At 38.8% G+C, this 21,466-nt stretch overlaps 1 long non-coding RNA gene across 1 annotated transcript; it reads right to left on the bottom strand.

Moving 5' to 3' along the window:
- Positions 1–8,463: 8,463 nt before the first annotated feature.
- Positions 8,464–19,880, bottom strand: LOC129137877 (uncharacterized). The gene is made up of 2 exons (XR_008540723.1): positions 19,732–19,880; positions 8,464–8,858 (listed from the first exon to the last, which is right to left on the bottom strand). It is a non-coding gene; the product is annotated as an uncharacterized LOC129137877 (long non-coding RNA).
- Between the last annotated feature and the right edge of the window lie 1,586 nt (positions 19,881–21,466).

Here is a 21,466-nt window from a genome sequence, read left to right as displayed (position 1 = left end):
AAGTATACAGTTTGATGTTTTGACAAATTTAAACATCCATATCACCATTAGCAAAATATAGAATATTTCCTTTGTAGTACACATACACCACCTCATACTCTCAGTCCCAAGCAACCATTAATTTGCTCTTTATAACTATAAATTAGTTTTGCTTGTTTTACACTCTTTTGTATCTGGTTTCTTTATCAATCTTGTTACATGTAGCCATATTTTATTCTATTTTTTTAACCAAGTAGTATTCCATTATATGGCTATGCCACAATTAGTTTATTTATACAGTTTTTGGTGGACATTTGATCCCTGTCCAGTTTTGGGATATTACAAATAACACTGCTATAATTATTCACCAATGGGTCATTGGGAACATATGCTTTTAATTCTCTTTTTAAGTACATAGGAGTGGAATTCCTACGTCAGATAGTAAGTGTATGTTTATAAGAAATTGCCAAACTGTTTTGCAAAATGGTTGTATCGTTTTATGTTTTCAGAAGCAATGTTTGAGAGTTCCAGTTGCTTCCCATCCACATGAACACTTGCTATCTCAGTCTTTTTATATTTTCTAATGCGTATGTAGTGTTATCAGAATTTAATTTACACTCTCCTGATGAATAAACAAAATATCTTTTCATGTACTTACTTGCTCTTTGCATGTATCTATTCTTTGTGAAATGTCTGTTCTCATTTCTCGGCTGTTTCTTTTATTGTGTTGCTGTCTTCTTATTACTGAGTTATAGAAGTTTTTACATCTTCTGAATTCAAGTCCTTTGTCAGATACACATATTTCAAATATTTTCTCCCAGTATGTGACTTGCAGTTTCATTTTCTTTAAAAAGTTGTTCAAAAGTCAGGTATTTAAATTTTTTATCATGTCCCATTTATCAATTTTTCCCTCTATGGTTTATGTTTATCCTTTCTTATCTAAGAAATAGTTATCTTTTTTCCTTTTCAAATGGATAGCTATTTTTTCCTGCACTATTTGTTGAAAAGACTATGCTTTATCCAATGAATTACTTTGGCGTCTTTGTTGAAAACCACTTAACCATATACGTTAGGTTTCTTTTTCTCAGCTCTTTCGTTCTCTTAATCTGCATTTCTATTCTTGCACCACTATGCCCTTTTAAATTTGCATGACTGTAATAAACCTCGAAATCCGATTTCAAGAGTCTTCTAATGTTGTTGTCTTCACTACTGTAGTGCTTTTGCATTCATGTATAACCATTAGAATCCATTTACTAATTTCTACCCCCATCAAAAGCCTGCTGGGACTTGGATTTGGGTTTCTTAAATTTTGAGCAATTTGGGGAGACAAGACACGGTAACAATGTTAAGTTTTCCAAACCATAAGCATAATGTATCTTAAATAGATAAGTAAATCTTATGTTATTTTCAATTTTTATTAGCAATGTTCTGTAGTTTTTAGTTTATAGGTCTTGAACATATTTTATAACATTTATCCTTAAGCATTTTATATTTTGATGTTATTTTAAAAATTTCTTTTGCCACTGTTTCTTAATAGTACGTAGAAATATAATTGAGTTTTATATATTGGCCTTAGACGCTGTCCTTTGCTAATTTCAGCTGCAAGTTCTAATAGCTGTTTCAAAGATTCAAAAAAATTTTAGAAAGATACTCAAGTTGAATAAAACAAACAGCACTTCTTCCTTTCTATCTGTATGCCTTTTGTTTCATTTCCTTGCTTAAATGCACTAGCTAAGCTCTCCCATATAATAATGACTAGAAATATATAGAGTGGGCATCTTACCTTGTTCTCAATCACAGAAAGAAAGCATTTAGACATTCTTTTCCCAATAAACAGGAAGGTAGCTGTAGATTTTTTACTCATGTCCTGTATTCTGTTATTAGGAGAATATAGTTTTATGGTTGCCTTGTCTTCCTGATGAACAAAAACTTTTATCATTATGAATTGTCCCTTTTTATCACTGTTAATACTCTTCACCTTAAAGACTACTTTACATAATAGTAATACAACTAAACAGCTCAGTTGTCTTATGTTTTCATAATATAGTTTTTTTTGTGCACTTACTTTTAACTCATCTCTTTATATCTAAGGTGTAGTTTTTGTAAACAGCATATAGTTGAGCCTTGCTATACTTGGAGAGTTTCTTCATTATCATTTAACTATTGATATGGTTAGATTTAAGTCTACAATTTTACTTTTTGTTTGGTGCTTTTCCCATCAGTTTCTTCTATCTGTTTACTTTCATTCGCTCTCTCTAGTGCCTCAAAGTAACTGTTTTAAATATTTCTTCCAGAAATTATAGTTGTTATGTGAAAGAAAATTTGTTCAGTAGGAGTTACTTGGATATTATCAGAAACTGGAAGCCTCTGATACATACATTTTAAAGCTACTGGAGTTTTTTTTTACATTTACCAATTTTTATTATAAAGGATATTATAAAAGATACACATTAAGAGATACATAGAACAAGGTATGCGCGAGAAGAAGTGTGGAGTTTCCATGCTCTCCCCGGTGTGTCACCCTCTGGAGCCTCCACTTATTCAGCCATCCAGATGCTCTCCAAACCCAGTCCTTTTGGGTTTTTATGGAGGCTTTGTTACACAGGTATGATTGATTAGATCCTTGGCCATTGATGATCAATTTAACTTTCATCCTCTCTCCTGTCCTGAGAGGTTGTGAAGTGAGGCACAAAGTCCCAACCCTCTAATCATTAAAATATGCTATTTTTAAATTTTGCTATAATGTCATCAATCCAGTAATCTCTTTTTTGAATGAAAAATGAAAAATGTATTGTTTTTCTCCTCTTGGTCCACCTAATAGTCCCAATTATTTAATATAATAAATGTATTTAATTTTTCTTTTGCTTTATCAGACAAACTTGCCCTAACAGATTCTTTGACGCAATTTGACTTTGATTTTGCCTGCTTAATTTTTTTAGTACAGATTTTAACTGGCATTTTCCCATCCAAGTTCTAACCAGGCCCAATCCTGCTTACGTTCTGAGATTGGATGAGACTGGGCACACTCAGGTTGGTATGCCATAGAAAACCTGGAGTTTTCTATTTCAGACTTCTGCATCTGCTGCTACTGTGCCTTCTCAGCATACCACATCACCAGTGTTTGTCCATCTTGCACTACTTCCAACTGGCATATGATTTGACCTATTATCTCCTTTATATCTTTAGCCTTTTTTTTCTGGATAAATGTCATAAAGGTATGTGACCTTCAGGAAGACCTCCAATGCAGATTTTTTTTTATAGTATCAGCAAGATCTTACCAAAGTTGTCACACTATAATCCCTCTCTCTGCTTTGCCAACTTCATACCTCCTATTTTTTTCTTTCAAGTGATGATATTCTTTGAATAACTAGTTATTTCTCTCTTCCAGCATGTGTTTGTTTTTCACTCTCAGCTTGATTTGTTGTGCATACTTACACAATTTATCTTTTATATTAGTCATTGTGTTTTTCTATTTCATAATCTTTTTGTGCATATTACCCCATTGTTTGAAAACAACATATTTTTACTTTGTAGTTTGAGTGATCATTTCTTTAAGGTTTTTTATCGTATAATATATTCATTTTGTGCGTTCATGTTGTCACATGTATTCACTTTCCTTCTTTTTACATTCTGTGATAGGAGGTCTAACCAATATCTTTTGGTTCAGAGGGTAACTTTAGTGCGATAAAGCTCATTGTGTAGGTTACTACTTTAACATTTAGTTTTCAACATTATTGAGAAGGCACATCATGGTTATATTTTAGTTCAGACAAATGAAAATGTTGGAACCTGATGATTCAATGTCTTACTCTGTTTATGTTGCTATCAAGGAATACCTGAGGTTCAGTAATTTACATAGGAAGGAGGTTTATTTGGCTCACAGTTCTGCAGCCTGTACAAGAAGCATGGCACCAGCATCTGCTTCTGGCAAGGAATTCAGGCTGCTTCCACTCATGGTGGAAGAGGAAGGGGAGCTGGTGTGTGCAGATCACATGGTGGGAAAGGAATCGAGAGAGAGAGGAGGAGGTACCAGGCTCTTCTCTACAACCAGTTCTCATGTGAACTAAAAGTGAGAACTCACTCACTCCTGCAAGAAAGGCACCAAGACATTCATAAGGGATCTGTCTCCAGCATCCAAGTACCTTTCACCAGGCCCCACCTTCAACACTGGGGATAAAATTTCAACATGAGACTTGGCAGGGCCAAATAAATTATAACATATCCCAACCGGCTTGGTGGCGGGTGCCTGTAATCCCAGCTACTCGGGAGACTGAGGCAGGAGAATCGCTTGAACCCGAGGGGCAGAGGTTGCAGTGAGCCGAGATCACACCACTGCACTCCAGCCTGGACAACAGAGCGAGACTCTGTCTCAAAACAACAACAAAAGAACAAAAAACAAACAAACAAACAAACAAAAAAAAACATATCCCAACCATAATATTCAATTTCTCTTTGCTTTGTTTTTCATTTATTAATTTGAGTTCAATGCTGCTTTCTCAGGTATTACTGCATAAAGTAGTCCATTATACTGAATATTGTTTTGGCTAATATTTCTTTGCCCAGTTTTATTATCTTTTGAATATCAAAATTCTTTTATGTTAAAATGTTAATATCCTCAATATATTTTCTCTGATCTTGATTTATAATTTTCATAATTTTTTCACCTGGCCCTTCTGAGATCTCATGATCTTGATTCTTTTATTTTGTTCAGTTCCACTCTTAGCGTGGCAATTTCATTCTGTAATTTGTCCTTTTTGTACAATAGATATTTTTCCTTTTCCTTGCCTTCAGAAATCTCAGAATTCTTAACGTTTTAAGTGGATAATTTCTATTTCTTTCTGCTTGCAAAGTGATGGCTGAAAATTTCATTCTGGTAGTTTTAAAAAATGGCCTCAAACTCTTCGAATCCCTTCCCATCAAGAGGTTGGTCTGTTTCTCTTCACCTTGAATCTTCATGAGTTTCTGACTGCTTTGACCACTGAGTATGGTAGAAGTGATGCTATGTGACTTCCAATGCTAGCTCATAAGAGGCTATACAGCTTTTGACTTGCTCACACATACAAACAGTAGCCCTAAGCCGCCATATAAAACTATGACTACTCCAAAGTCACTATGCTGTGATGAAGTCCAATCTACATTGAGAGGCCATATGTAACTCTTGTCATTGACAGCATACACTTTACCGTGTCATTAAAGCACACACTTTACTGGTCATTATAGCACAGGGACCAGACATAAGTGGAGAAGCAACTAGGTGATTCAGGCCTAAGCCATAGGAGTCATGCCCAGCAATTTGTCTTCCCAGATGAAACTTCAGATTTCCAGTGATTTTAGCACTGTTGTCAAAAATCAATTGACCCTAGATGTATGGGTTTATTTCTGGACTCTTAATTTATTCCATTAATCTATATGTCCAGCCTGACGCCATTACCACACTGTTTTGATACATACAGCTTTTTTTTTTTTTTTTTTTTTTTTTGAGACAGAGTCTCATTCTGTTGCCCCGGCTGGAGTGGAGTGGTGCGATCTCGGCTCACTACAATATCCACCTCCCAGGTTCAAGTGATTCTCCTGCCTCAGCCTCCTGAGTAGCTGGGATTACAGGCACCCGCCATCATACCTAGCTAGTTTTTTTCTATTTTTAGTAGAGATGGGGTTTCACCATGTTGGCCAGGCTGGTCTTGAACTCCTGACCTCAGGTGATCTGCCCACCTCGTCCTCCCAAAGTGCTGGGATTACAGACATGAGCCACCACACCCGGCCTGCTAGTACTCTTTTTCTGAGTACTCTTTTCCTCTGCCTTCATGAAAATATCTTTCACATCACTAAAAACAAGGCTGTACTCAGGTTTGTATATAAAAGTATTTTCAAATTAATTAATTAATTAATTGAAACATTTATCAAGTGTTGCATCAATTTACTTAATCTTGAGGGTAATTAATTGCTTGAAAGGAATTATGATGTCTAATGTTTGCATAAAGTCTCTCATTATAGGATCTATTCTTGTTATTTAATCAGACCCAGCTAAAGAGAAAGAAGGCAATTATCTCAGAAACTCTGCAGGAAACTTATTAAATGGGCTCATACCAATGAGGCAGAGAATTTACTTCTGTCTTTTGACAATTTCAATGTACCACACAATTTTAATATTGAGACTACACAGTGAAATGAATAAACTTGTGAAGAAATAAAGCCACTTGTGGGAACAGATATTTTACAAGGTGCAGCAAAAACTGCCTTAAATGAACAAGCAAATGTTGTTGGTACATGTTCTTCTAGAATAATGACATATACCTAAGTGTGAAAAGGCAATGCTGCAGCAAAAATTTGTGTTTCTCTAGTGTTCCTTCCATTCAGGTAATATAGGGGGAGGAGAGAAGGCTTGCTATGATTAGTTGACTCTATTCTTGCCTAACTGCTTAACACAGTATCTCCGTGTGGTGTCCTTGCTTGAGTACACATGTGTGGTTTCCTCCTGCCAATTTCTGAAAGCATTTGTAAGGTTTCAGTAACCTAGCCCTTAATGTACAAGAAATAATGACCAATTACTTACTTATTGAGCTCCACTGAATAAGTCTACTTATTGCAGACTAAGTGTCTACATTCCTTGTCTCTAATTCTGTCATCAATCTTATAAGACAGAGATTCACCCCATATTACAGATGGGGAAACTGAGGCTCAGAAATGTTGCATTATCAGACCAAGGTTCCACATCTGACAAATGGTAAAGTCAGAATTTGAATGGAGGAGTCAGTTTCCCTGGCTCCAGTGCTTGTGTTTCATCTGTGACGTCATGATGCTGCCGCCCAGCTGCACTCCCAGACATCCCCTCGTTTCACAGACTTTTAATGACTCTCAAATAGTCACTCTTAATTTGAATCTTTTCTGTTCATTCTAGATCTTTAATAATTCTGACTTTGAAAAAATATTAGGTAAATACACAGCTGCACCACACTTGTCCACCATCTGGAAAAAAAATGCCATGCTCTGAGAAATTTTAACGTTAAGATTCTTAACACAGAAACACAATTTAATTGACATAATGAACTTCAAGAATAAAAAGATATTTGTGCAAGCTTTAAAGCAAGAAAGAAAAAATACCATGCACAATAGAAAAATCAGGCTAGTCAAAAATTTCTTCACAGCAATATTTCTGCTCAATATTTTACTTGAAAGACTTCAAACTTGCAGAAAAATGGAATACTGCTACTACATAGAACACCAAGATTTACCAACTAATATTTTCCTCATTTGTTTATCTCTATCTATGTATGGATTAATCACTTTTTTATTTTTGTATTCTCATTTTCTTTGAAAATTTTATTCTCAACCATTTGAAGTTAGGATGCAAATATCACGACACTTCACATTTTTGTTGAAATGTTTCTACTTATGGGAAGATGAAATGTCCAACCCAAACAATGAATGAAAGATATCTTAAATTCTGACTACCTATAATGTGAGCTGGATGCCAGAGAGGCTCAGAGGTAATTGGAAATTAGAGCATTGGCCTCTTATTTAAACAATATAGGTGAATCAATGTAGGAGCTTTATGGTAGGAAATTTCTCCAATATTTAGTAATAAGAGATTTATAAGACTTGAAAGCATGAGTTAATCTATTCGAAGAAAAAGGAGTACATATCTCAGTCAGAATTCCAGCAAAATGTGCAGATAGTATTTAGGGAAAGCAATAAGCAATAGTAGGTTCCCTACAGTTTGCAACACCAGGGAACTATTACTACATCTAGCCTGGAAGGCAATGTTTATGGAAACCTATTGAGAACAGCTGTATGGGAGAGGGCCATCTGAGAGGAGCTGCGAAATTTGCTAGGGTACTTGGTAACCCATAGAGAATTGACAGGGAAAGATCTGGGACAGTAAGCACCCTCCCTCATTCACTTCCCAGGACAGCAACCACCCTCCCTCATTCACCTCCCAGTCTCTAGGTCTCCTGGTGATCCTCCCCAGTGATTAAACCAGCTGTAAGCCAAAAGTCAAAGGCTACTCATGAAACAGTCCACAAAGGTCAGCCCTCTGAGGCAGAGAGTGCGGTGGCAAAAGGTAAACAGTGCATTTGTTGGACAAAAATGAAAGACAAAATTGTTAGACAAAATTATCTGCATATACTTTCTACCTACCATTCCCATTTTGGTAGAATAATTTTTACAACACAGACATAGTTACACACACACAAACAATTGTAACTGAGTACTATATATAGGTTACATAATTATATTTATAATATAAAGCTATTGTAATATAAAACAGTTGTAATACAAATCTGATTATAACATAAATAGACTTTGCTATTTTGAATAGTACTGCAATAAACATAGGAGTACAGGTATCTTTTTGATAGAATGATTTCTTTTCCTTTGAGTAGATGCCCAGTAGTGGGACTGCTGGGTCAAATGGTAGTTCTATTTTTAGTTCTTGGTAAAATGTCCAATGTGTGGTAAGTAAATACACCAAGACACAAAGAATTGCAGCAGAGAAAGAGGTTTAATCACAAGGCAGCCAAACAAGGAGACTGGAGGAAACCTCAAATCCACCTCCTCAAGGAGTTTAGGATCTAGGGATTTTAAGGGGTTTGGATGGTTAGTGGGCCAAGGTGTAAGGATCACTGATTGGTTGAAGAATGAAGGGTGACGTCATGGAACTAAAGAAATTGCATTCTTGCATTGAGTCAGTTCTCCTTTTGGTGTCTTCAGACTTGTGGGCATGAGCTGTCCTGCTAGAATTCAGGATCTGGGCCGGGCATGGTGGCTCATGCCACCATGACAGAGATTCATCCCAGCACTTTCGGAGGCCAAGGCAAGAGGATCTCTTGAAGCCAAGAGTTCAAGAGCAGCCTGGGCAACAGAACAAGATTCTGTTCCTACAAAAATAACATAAAGTTAGTTGGGTGCAGTGGTAAGCACCTATAGTCCCAGCTACTTGGGAGGTTGAGGTGGAAAGATCACTTGAGCCCAGAAGTTTAGAGGCTGCAGTGAACTGTGATCATGCCACTGTACTCCAGCCTGAGTGACAGAGCAACATCTTGTCTCTAAAAATAATAATAATACAATTTTTAAAAAAGAATTCAGAATCTGAAAAACATCTTGAATGGAAAGTTTCAGACTTCTAAAGCTAAAGATGCTATCTATAGGAACAATGAGGAAGTTCATGGTCTGTGTTCTGGCCTACGTGACTTTCAGTTAGTTAGCAATTACAGCGAAGTGGGCCAAAGTGTAGCCTGATTAATGCTTGACTGCCCTTCAGCCCAAAATCTGGCATGTTATTATGAGGATGGTTTCAAGAAGACAGAATGAGAGAGGAAAAACTAAAATGTAAGAATAAAATAAAGCAACTGAGAGAATACTAATGTGAGAATATTAAAAAGAATTTGGAAATGCCAATTTACGGAAATAACAGCCTTAAGAGTGGATACACATCAGTCATACCCTTATATGTTGGTAAAAATATGCATCAGTATATGATACAATGTGCAGAAAAGAACTAGCAAAGCAGACCTGAGACTGCTATTCTTAGAAAGGCCTGCTTGCAAAGTTGGCCCTTGGCTGACATCTGGGAACTTAACTGGTAAACAGGTACCTACACTGATATAAAACTTTCCCTTGGTCGGGCACAGTGGTTCATGCCTGTAATCCTATAACCTTGGGAGGCTGAGGCAGGAGGATTGCTTGAGGTCAGAAGTTCAGAAGTTCTAGGCAATATAGCAACACTCCGTCTCTACAAAAATATTTTATAAATTGGTCAGGTGTGATGGCACACATCTGTAGTCCTAGCTACTATGAGGCTGAGGCAGGAGGATTGCTTGAGCCTGGGAGTTTAACGCTGCAGTGAGTTCTGATCAAACCCCTACACTCCAGCCTGGGTGACAGAGCAGGACCCTGCCTCTAAAAAAGTAAAATAAAATAAAACACTTTCCCTAAATGATAAGGGTGGCTCACTGTGCCTAGACTGTGTGGACAGTATGGTTAATGCTGAACAACTGCTTTCCATCTGGGTATCTAGAATCATGATACGTGGTAGGCAGGGAATGCCTATATGTCCAGCTCCCAGTAAAAGCCTTAGGGACAGTCTCTAATGACACCCCGATAACATATCACATATTGTCACACTCATTGCTAGAGGAAGTATGTCTTGTGCAACTCCACTGGGAGAGAACTCTTGGAAACTTGTGCCTGTGGTCCTTTGGACTTTGCCTCATGTGCCTTTTACCTTTGCTCATTTTGCCTTGTATCTTTTCATTGCAGCAAATCTTAGCCATGATTATGACTATGTGCTAAGTCATGTGTGCCCTTCTGGCAAATCATCAAAACTGGAGCTGGCCTTAGGAAGCCCCAACACACGCAGATATTGATTTTGTCTGTGCTCTAGAGTTCTGTGTTCAACCTCAAGTTAGCATGGAGGAACCAAAGTGCGATTTTGTAATCGAATTCTAGATATTAGCTTCAGTCTTACCCCTGGCAAGAAGTACCTTGAAAGTTTCTGTCCTAGAGGTCTTTGGTAGATCTGTGTTCTCCTCTCCTGCCGCCGTGGTCCCCACTTGAGCTGAGGCGTGATTCTTAGTTCCTTGTTCTGCATTGCCTGTTCCCATGCCTGGAATTCTAAACCTTGGAGCTTAATTGCATTTTTAAATCTATGTCCTGATCCAGGTCCACTGTGACCCTCAGCTTTCAGAACCCTGGTCTTCACCAAGCCCAGTCAATGCTATGGCTGCTCCGTTAGCTTTTTCATCTAGTTTCTCCCGTCCTGAGTTTCCCTGAGCCTATGCCCTAACTTCAGCCCAAGGCTAATTTCAGCACTCAGAGTAGGAAGATTTATTATTAATATCGAATTTATTACTACTGGCTGTACAGCCTGGCACAGGACTTAGGCTCCTGAGTCTAAACTGCTTAAACTGAACATGAATAATATAACCTTTCTTCTGTTTGCCTAATAAGGCACTTGTGAGGGTCAAATAAGATTTTTTTTTTGTTTTTGAGACAGTCTCACTCTGTCGCCCAGGCTGGAGTGCAGTGGCACAATCTCGGCTCACTGCAACCTCCGCCTCCCAGGTTCAAGCGATTCTCTTGTCTCTGCCTCCCAAGTAGCTGGGATTACAGCCGTGCAACACCATGCCTGGCTAATTTTTGTATTTTTAGTAGAGACAGGGTTTCACCATATTGGCCAGGCTGGTCTCGAACTCCTGACCCACCTGCCTTGGCCTCCGAAAGTGCTGGGATTACAGGCATAAGCCACTGCACCCAGCCAGATTTTATATGTGTAAGTACTTATCAACTATGGAGCACTACACAGTTACACATTTCACATATTATGATTATTGCCATCATCTCCAAGCTATACCTACAGATAGAGTCACACAAATTTGACTTTTCTAAAAAGTCCTTACTAACCTTTCTCTAGGCCAACCACAAAAAAATCAAGCACTGGAATTGTCATACAAGACTTTAAAGCAGCCATGTAATCATCTTCCACAAGGTAAAGGTGAATGCCCTTGAAATGAATGGAAAATCAGAAATTCTCCACAGATGAAAAAGGCCCAAATAGAAACTTCAGAATTGAAAAATACAAAAACGTAATTAACATAAAACTGAGTGACATGGTTTGGGTTTGTTCCCACCCAAATCTCAACTAGAATTGTATCTCCCAGAATTCCTACGTGTTGCGGGAGGGACCCAATGGGAGGTAATTGAATCATGGGGGCGGTCTTTCCCATGCTATTCTCGTGATAGTGAATAAGTCTCAAGAGATCTCATGGGTTTATCACGTGGTTCCGCTTTTGCTGCTTCTTCATTTTCTCCTGCTGCCGCCATGTAAGAAATGCCTTTTGCCTCCCGCCATGATTCTGAGGCCCCCCCAAGCCATGTGGAAATGTAAGTCCAATTAAACCTCTTTTTCTTCCCAGTCTCGGGTATGTCTTTATCAGCAACGTGAATATGGACTAAAACACTGAGTCACCGTGTTAGCTCAATAGCGGAATGGAGATGACAGAGGAAGAAGTTGGGGAATTTAAAAATAGGTCAACACAAATTATACAATCTGAAAAACAGAGAAAAATAAGACTGAAAAGCAATGAAGCCAGGCACAGTGGAATGCCTATAGTCCTAACTACTTGGAAGGTTGAGGTAGGAGGATCACTTGAACCTAGAAAAAGTCAACACCAGCCTGGGCAAGATCCTGTCTCTATCTCAGAGAGAGAGAGACAGAGAGAGAGAGAGAGAAAAGAAAAGCAGTGGACAGAGCTTTGAAAACTTTTTGAACAATATAAAAAATCCAAGTTAACCAGGCATGATGATAGCTCACACCTGTAATCCCAGCACTTTGCGATACCAAGGTAGGAAAATCACTTGAGCCCAGGAGTTCAAGACCAGCCTGGGCAACATAGTGAGATCCTGTCTTTACAAAAATTAAAAATTAAAAAAAATATAGCCAGACATGGCAGCATGCACCTGTAGTCTCAGCTACCCAGAAGACTGAGATAGGGGGACCACTTGAGCCCAGAAGGTCAAGGCTGAAATAAGCCTTGATGGCACCACTGTACTTCAGCCTGGGCAACAGAGAGAGAGAGACCCTGTAAATAAATAAATAAATAAATACATGAAAAAATTAACTTCTATATAATTGGAGTCTCAGAAGAAGAAAATGAGATTAGTGCACAAAAAAATATATTTGGAAAAAATGGCTAGAACATCTCAAATTTAGTGAAATACATAAATTTACATATTCAAGAAGCTCAATGAACCCCAAACGGGCTCAAAAATAGACTAAAAAAAGAAAACCATACCCAAACATGTTGTAATTAAACCACCGAAACCAAACGTAAAGGAAAATTACTGAAAGCAGCCGAAGGAAAACCACACATATAGGGGTACAATTATTGCAGGCCAAAAGAGTGAGGGTCGTGATCAACTCAGTATACCACTGGAGGCTATATGAGTAAACAGCAAACTGTTCTCATAAATGCAGAATGTTGGCAAACTGTCAAACTGCGTCTGCCACCCAGAAGGAATGCTGAGGGCAGTCACACCCCAAGCGCAGTGTTTCCTGTGATTAGGTACATCTGAAGCCTGTTAGTAATAATATGAACCTGTGATCAGTTAAGCAGCTGACCAATCGTTACCTCCTCTTCCTTGCTTTTTCTACCCAATAAATACGAAGGGCTGTAGAAGCTCAGGGGCTGCCTTTGCTCACTAGAAGCAGGGAGCTCTCTTCTTCTTCCTCTGGCCTTTAAAACAGTTTCTGTTGTCTTAAGTTTTCATTTCTATGTTCGTCCCTTCATTCACTCTTGTAATGATGGTCTCAAGTAGTGACAGTAGTAACTGCCCCACTGACGGTCTCAAGTAGTAACCGTGGCAGTCTGTCACATGCAATGATTGAAATGCAGACTTTTCCTTAGTAACCAGAGAGTGAAAAAAAATTTTTTTTCCAAGGGCTTAAAACTGACCAAAGGTACTGTTTTCTGTTTAAAGAAGAGATTAATAAAAATAAAAATAGCTGCTTCACAGTAGAACATTTCTCATTTTTGTTCATGAAATCACCACTAATAGGAAAACGTACAGAGTGGAAGAAAGCAGAATTGGGCAGAGTGAGATGTTGAACTGCCATAGCCGTTCAACATGAGATGTTGAAATCCACCGCCCAGCACATGGAGCTCTGAAGCTGGGACAACCTGCAAGAATTGCCCAGGATTGAGGCAATCAGGAAAGGCTTTATACTCCGTGTCACTGATGCGTCATTGGATGTGAACTGTCCAGGAAACGGGCGTGACCTTCAGTGTGTAACTCTCTTTGGCTTAGGCAACTCAGAAGAGGACTTACAATTGAAGGCTTTCTGCTAGCAACGCTTTCTGCTAGCAACACTCCCTGCAACTGGAGGAACACATTCTTGAGTCTGGAAGTAGAACCGGGTGCCCCACAGCATCCGTTATTCCTACACATTACACTGGTAAATTATTTATCCTTCAGAAGGTGCTGTCTCGATTTGCACTCCTCTGTTATTAATGGCACTTTTTAAAAACTGAAATTGTTTTATTTTATGTAATTTCTCCAACCACACGGTGAGTGTCTCATGAGAAAGAATGTTGTATTCACCACCACCTATTTCCTCAGTCTCCACTTTTCGGGCTGAACCGGAGAGCCAGCGTGCAGCGCAGCTGGGGGCGTGACCGACATGAGATGAAAACTGCGCAGACTCAGCAACTCAGCCCCAATAGGAGGGCACGAGCCCCAGCGTCCTCGGTTTCCATAGTGACAGAGCCTACTTCTGGTCTCTAACCGCCACGGTTTCCCTTCTTAGCTCCGGGCGCACCCAGGAAAGACAAAAATACGCATAAGGCCAGCCGTTTGACCCCTTGCAGCGGAAGATAAAGGGCTCCACTCTAAACGTGGTGATCCTGGTAAACGCAGGAGTTGGGGGAGCGTGCAAGACCCTGAGATTTTTCCGGCTTTACCCGCCCCCAGGCCTAGCCCACCCACCTAGACCGCGATCAGCCCTCCCTTTATAAGGGGAGTGTGCTCTGGTATAAGATTTGTTAGGTGATTAAATATAAAGAAAACCTGTTAACCACCTACCCTACCTTCAAGAAACATCCCCCACTAGCCAGCTTTAATACATAAATTATGTCTCTGGAAAATTGTCACTTGGGGTCTTGAAGGCCCATTAGTCTACAAGTCACCCAGGAGGTCTGTCCCCTTGTGAAGGGGTGTGTATGTCCCAAGAGGGACATAGGGCTGGGAGGCAGAAGATCTGGGCTCTGAACTGGCCGTTACCCAGCTTTGTGATCCGAAACTCGCTCTGCTCCTCTGAAGAGTGGTTTGTGGAATGTGATGGAGCTGTGGGCTTCTCTCAAGCCTCTGTCTCTCAGCCTTCTAAGACTGCATTTCGTTATCAGTTCACCCCTGGGAGCTGCTTGGCAGAACTGGCCCTACACACCAGGAAACTGGAGGAAGGATGAAAGACTGGAAGGACTGTGGTTGTGGAGGAGACCAAAGGAATGCCGCCCGCGGTAGAATGTTGGCAGGTCTTGCATAGCGCTACAGACACAACATGTGGTGGCCTAAGCACCCTAATTTCTTTGTTTCTGCCTAGCCAGTATAACAGTCCAGAAAACCTCCTTTCCTTTAGGAAATACTCAGGGATATTAAAATCGAATTCAGAAAAGAATTGGCTCATGCATGAAACTATTATAGACTAACACAATATCTCTAGGTCCCAGAACATTAGAACCTGGAGCTAGTAAACAATCTGGTGTGTGCAGACTGCAGGCTTCAAGGCAGTGTTTATAGATAGACTTGACAAGCAACAAAAACAGATCTATTTTGATTGGATTCTGTATTCAAACTTAAAGATCCTCTTCCAACCCAGAGATTGGACTTCAGGGCTCCAGAAAATTCAGTTTAAAACTATGACTTAAACAATGCTATTAACTTGATCTATAGGTCGTTATGTATCATTGTATCATATATAATTATATATATATATATACACACACACACACTATATCTATTAGAATATCCCCACCCAACAAAGAACAGAATACACATTATTTTCAAGTACACATAGAGCATTGATAAAGATACATCACATTTTAAGCCATAAAACACACCTTAACAAATTATTAAAAATTGAAACTATACAAAATATTTTCTCTAAACATAAAATAGTTAAACTAAAAATAACAGATGTCTGAAAAACTACTTGATATTTGAGATTTAAACAGCGTACTTCTAAATAACCCATGAATCCAAGCAGAAGTAGATGTCAATTGGTAAATATTTTGAACTAAATGAAAGTGAAGAGTTCAAAATTTGCGGGATGCAGCTAAAATGGTGCTTAGAAAGACATTGATTAGAAAAGGTCTCAAAATTAGTGATAAACCACCTTAATAAACTTGAAAGAGCAAATAAAATACAAAACAAGCAGAAGAAAGGGAATAATAATAAAATTGAAAATAGAAATACAATAAAGAAAAATAAAAAACTCATTCTTTTAAAATATCAATCAATAAGCCTCTAGTCATACTGACAAAAAAGAGAAGACAAAAATTACCAATATCAGGATCACTGAAGAACCTACAAGTACTACAAGGATATTGCAAGAATATTACAAATAATTATATGCCTATTAATTAGACAATGTAGATGAATTGGACACATTTTTTAAAAGGCACAAACTACCAAATTTTATTGAAGAAATAGCTAAACCTAATAGTCCTATATATGTTAAGAAAATTAAATTTACATTTAAAATCCTTCTCCACTAAAAAACAATAAAGACTCCAGATCCAATTGGCTTCACTGGCAAATTCTATAAAACCTTTTAAAAATAAATAATACCAACTCTACATAAACTGTCTAAAAACATAAAGGAAAATAACTCTGTCTGATGCATTTTATGAAGGCAGTATTACTCTGATACCAAAACCAGGAAAAGAAATTACAAGTAAAGAAACTTAATATCTCTCATGAACATAGCTGCAAAAATCCTAAATGAAATATTACCATATCAAATCCAGCAGTATAACAAGAAAAGGTTTTAAGTAGTGATTAGTTGGGATTTAATCTGGGAATGCAAATCTAGTTCATTATTGAAAATGTATCTATGTAATTCACCATATCAGTAGATGAATGATCATCTCAGCAGATTCAAAAAGAGCATTTGAAAAACTTCAATATCTGATTGTAACAAAAAGGGGACATTGGTAAACTGAAAAAGGGCTGCTATAAAAAACCTATAGCTAACAGCATACTTGATGACTGAATTCTTTCTTATCAGGCCAGGAAACAGGTAGGAGTGTATACTCTCATCACCTATGTTAACCATTGTACTGGAAGTCTTAGCCAATGCTATAAGGCAAGAAAAAATAAAAGGCATAAAATTGGCGAGGAAGAAATAAAACTATCTATCCTTAAATAACATGATTGTCTACATAGAAAATTGCAATAAAATTTTTAAAATCTAGAATAATTGAGTTTAACAAGGTTGTAGAATGCAAGGCCACGATACAAAAATCAATTGAATTTCTATAAGCAATGAATATATGAAAATCAAGATTTTAAATAGAAATCTTTAACAAAATATGAAAATTTTAGACATATATATATATACACACACACCAATATATATGCTAGTTCTGTATGCTGAAAACAAAAAAGTGAAGAAAAATTAAAGCAAACCTAAATAAGTGGAGATATATAGCATGTTTATGGATTGAAAAACTCAGTTTGGCCAGCCACAGTGGCTCACGTCTGTAATCCTAGCACTTTGGGAAGCCAAGGTGGGTGTATTACCTGAGGTCAGGAGTTTGAGACCAGCCTGGCCAACATGGTGAAACCCCATCTCTACTAAAATACAAAAAGAGCACTTACAAAATTGAAAATAGAAATACAATAAAGAAAAAAACAAAAATACAAAAATTAGCTGGATGTGGTGGCATGTGCCTGTAATCCCAGCTACTCAGGAGGCTGAGGCAGGAGAATCGCTTGAACCCAGGAGGTGGAGGTTGTAGTGAGCCGAGATTGTGTCATTGCACTCCAGCTTGGGCAAAAGAACAAGACTGTGTCTCAAAAAAAAAAAAAAAGAAAAGAAAAGAGAAAGAAAAACTCAGTCTTGTTAAGAGGTCAATTCTCCTTACACTATCATTTCGATGCAATTTCAATCAAAATCATGGCAAGACATTTTATAGAAAATTGATATGGAAAGGCAAAGGAATGAAAAAACAGTTTTGAAAAAGAATAAAGTTGAAGAAGGCTTACACTATCTGATTTCAAGGCTTCTTATAAAGCTACAGTAATCAAGAGTGTGTGATTTTAGACAAAATTAGAATAGAGGATCACAGTAGAGAATCCGTAAACAAATACACTTATATATGTTCACAAACATACAAAGGTAGTTCAATGGAGAAAGCAGTTTCTTCAACAAATAACTGAAGTAGTAAAATAGTGCCGGAGCCACTAGATCCATAGGCAAAATCATATCATATGTGGCCAGGAGTTTGAGATCAGTCTGGACAAAATAGTGAGACCCTATCTTCACCAAAAAAACACCAAGTGTGGTGGCGTCCACCTGTAGTCGCAGCTACTCAGGAGGCAGAGCTGTGAGGATGGCTTGAGCTCAGGAGGTCAAGGCTGTAGTAAGATATGATTATGCCACTGCACTCCAGCCTGGGCATCAGAGCAAGACCATCTCAAAAAAATTGTAAACAAATATTTCTAGCAGCTTTATTCCTAACCACCACAATGTAGAAACAACGTAAATGTCCTTCAATAGGTAAATAGATAAACAAAATATAGTACATCCATGCAAAGAACTACAACTCCGCTATTAAAATGAAGAAACTACTGATACAAGCAACAACATGGGTTTCAAAAGCATTCATCCAAGTGAAAGGAGCCTATGTAAAAAAAAAAATCCTTTTATATGATATTTCGGAAAAGGCAAAATTATAAGAACAGAAAATAGACCTGTGGTTTCCAGGTGCTAAGGATGAGGGACAGGTTGACTAAAATGGGGCGGCACATAAGAATCACTGAGGATGATAAGAGAATTCTGTGTCTTGAGTGGGGTGGTTGTTACATAACTATGAATATTTGTATGCTAATATAAGTAGATTTCATGTAAACTAAAATAAATGAACTATAAAATACATTTAGTTCTGACCATGGATGTAATGAATTCCTATCATGTCACTTCTGCATCTGTTTTGAAAGTAGGTTTAACTTTCTCATTCCAGAAGCTGGCTTAGTCACCCTGGACACAGTTTCCAGCTTTCTGCCTATTCCTAGTTTCTCAATGTTCTTAATCCACATATCTACCTTATACAACTGGCTCTTGGTTACCACCTCTCCACAAGGCAGCTAGATACAACCCACTAGACTGGCCCAACTGGCCCCACTGACCCCACATGCCACACAGACTACACAGATATGCCACAGTGACTTCTCAGTCACAGCATGACCCCATGGGATGCATGCCTGCTTGCTCTAAACCCACCACTTAGAACTCTCTGAAGGAGACCTGCTTGGGTAAGAACACCCTGGACCCCAAACAAAGGCCTTGGCCCATGGGTTCATCTTTCTGTCTGGCCCCCGGTTGAGCATATTGTACCTGCAACCTTCCTACTGGCCCTCATTTTTACTCTTCTCATCTTTGGTGTTGTAAGAAAATGCTTCTGCTATTTCATGGGTTTTGTTGCCTCTGTCCATTCTACTGGCACACTTGAACCTGACTTTTCTCTTGGTCAGAGCTCTCCTAGATTGGCTATCTTGGTAGAAATAAACTGGACACAGGTCAGACAAGAGCCACAAGAGCATCTGCCAACATAAACAAGTTTCCTGTGAGATGGACACTTGGACACGCAGGGCCCGACTTCTGGGGGCTCCTTGGTAGGATGCAGGGCGCTCATTAGAGTCCCCATGGGGTCCCTCTTGTGGAGACACAGGCAGGAGGGACCCCATGGGGACTCTAATGGCAGCTGAGGGGCACAGCAGGAGCTGCGGGGTCTGTGGGGGGCCAACCGTGGTCGCCGCCCTTTCCCGCCCGCTCCGAAAAGGGCGATCCTGCCTGCCCACCCCCATTTTAAGCCAGTACAATAAATAGCAAAATAGCAAGGATCTTTCCCTACGTGCTATGAAAGGCCCAACCGTGAGCTCCTGGAGCGCTCCTGGAGGGAGTGGAGATCTAACCAGACCTTTATGACTATTATAAGGCACAAAGAAACGTATAAACTGAAGCTGTATTAAGACCTGCGACTTTTCCAAGAGGAAAGGCGTTAGACGGCCTTTCAGGCAGAACCCGATAAATATCCAGCCAGAGAGACCGAGGTTGATCTGAGGATCGCACAGATTCAGCTTCTCAGTGCCAAGAGGAAGTGGCTAGACACTTAGGCATTGGATCATCCACCTGGATAAAAAAGTAGCATGTGAAAGGCACACTGTAAACGTACATGACCAAATTCCCCAGAGACGACAGGTGCAGTGCCTCAGGTCTGTAATCTCAGCACTTTGGGAGGCCGAGGTGGGAGGACTGCTTGAGCCCAGGAGCTCAAGACCAGCCTGGGCAACATAGGGAGACCCTGCCTCTAAAAAAAAAAAAAATTCCCTGGACCCCCACTAAGGCAGTATTATGGTTTAAGGCCATTCTCCAAAGACAGACCTCTCTGTCTGTCTGTTTCATCTTTCTCGATACAAGGCAGCCGTGTTAGACACACAAGAGGGATTTTTGACTTTCAATGTAAGCACAGCTCATACACTGATGCGTAGGGAGGGTTGGCAAAAAGCTCAGAAAATCAAGTGTGAGTTGGGGCCAAGTTGGGAAGGTTTTGTCCACATCTGGGAAAGATGTCAACAAGGGAGAACCTGAGGTATCTGTGGGACCAAAAGATAGTCTCCTGGGCACAGATACAGCGATAGAAAGGCTGGTAGAGCCGTCACAATGTAAATAAGGAAGCTGACATTTCCAGAAATAACTATGGGAGAGCGGATCTAAGAGATATAAACACAGGAAAGACAAATGAATGTTTTAAAAATTCAATTTATGAAGTTCAGGAAAACAGATGATAGGGACCTATTTTTCCTCCAAGACAAGAGGAAAAGATCAAGTCCAACTGTCCTCCCACCAAGAGCCATCTACGTTGTCCCTACTGTCAGACTAAGGGACACACCTAAAGCCGATTAGCAAAGTACTTGCTGGTGCTCAGTAGGTGGTCAGTGACTAGATCTGCTGTACTTTTCAGTCCTATACATGCCAGTGGCTGTCTTACTTGGCAACTAAGTAAAGCACTTCCTGGTGGCAACTTTTATTTGTGTTATTTTACACAATCCATGAAAGGTTTACCATGGTCCTTGCGTTGCTCACTCCTATAAATAACATAGTATTTCCAAAAAGGAGATCTGGACACCCAAAAAACCAAGATCTGGCCCAAAGATTCTTCCTGATAGGCTAAGGCAGGGGTTTGTGCAGTGCTGAGTTACCTTATTAAGGAAGAGTTGTAAGTAATCTTAAAATACTATAGTGATTGAAAAAAATCATTGCCTTCCCTCTTCTCTCATTTTTGTTAAAGGAAAATATTTATTCAAATGAAAACAGAAGCCTTGACATATGTTGTTCTTTGTAGTGTTACAAATTACTTCTCAAAAAACAAACCCTTTTATATAAATAAGCAAAAATAAATACATATGTTATAAATTCATATTGAATTACATCTAATAACATGTTTAAGAACAAAGGTTTTATGGTCATTTTTTTAATCCAAACAAAAACACTGCTGATATCAAAGTAAAACACTAAAAACTATTGCAAACTATTTCAAAAGAATTATACAAAAATTATTTTTTGTCTCTTTGTTTTCACACAATTTCCTGGTATGCTTGAGACCAATAGAAATTGGAACAATTATAGTTTTTTTTAAAAAAAAAGTTTTAAAAATAAAAAAAATAAAGCAAAGCTGAGACATAACTTGGAAGCCTAGAATAAGCGTTC

This window comes from Pan troglodytes, chromosome 17 (assembly GCF_028858775.2).
Source record: "Pan troglodytes isolate AG18354 chromosome 17, NHGRI_mPanTro3-v2.0_pri, whole genome shotgun sequence".
In the NCBI taxonomy this organism is placed as follows: domain Eukaryota; kingdom Metazoa; phylum Chordata; class Mammalia; order Primates; family Hominidae; genus Pan; species Pan troglodytes.
This window is presented reverse-complemented; position numbering and strand designations above follow the sequence as displayed.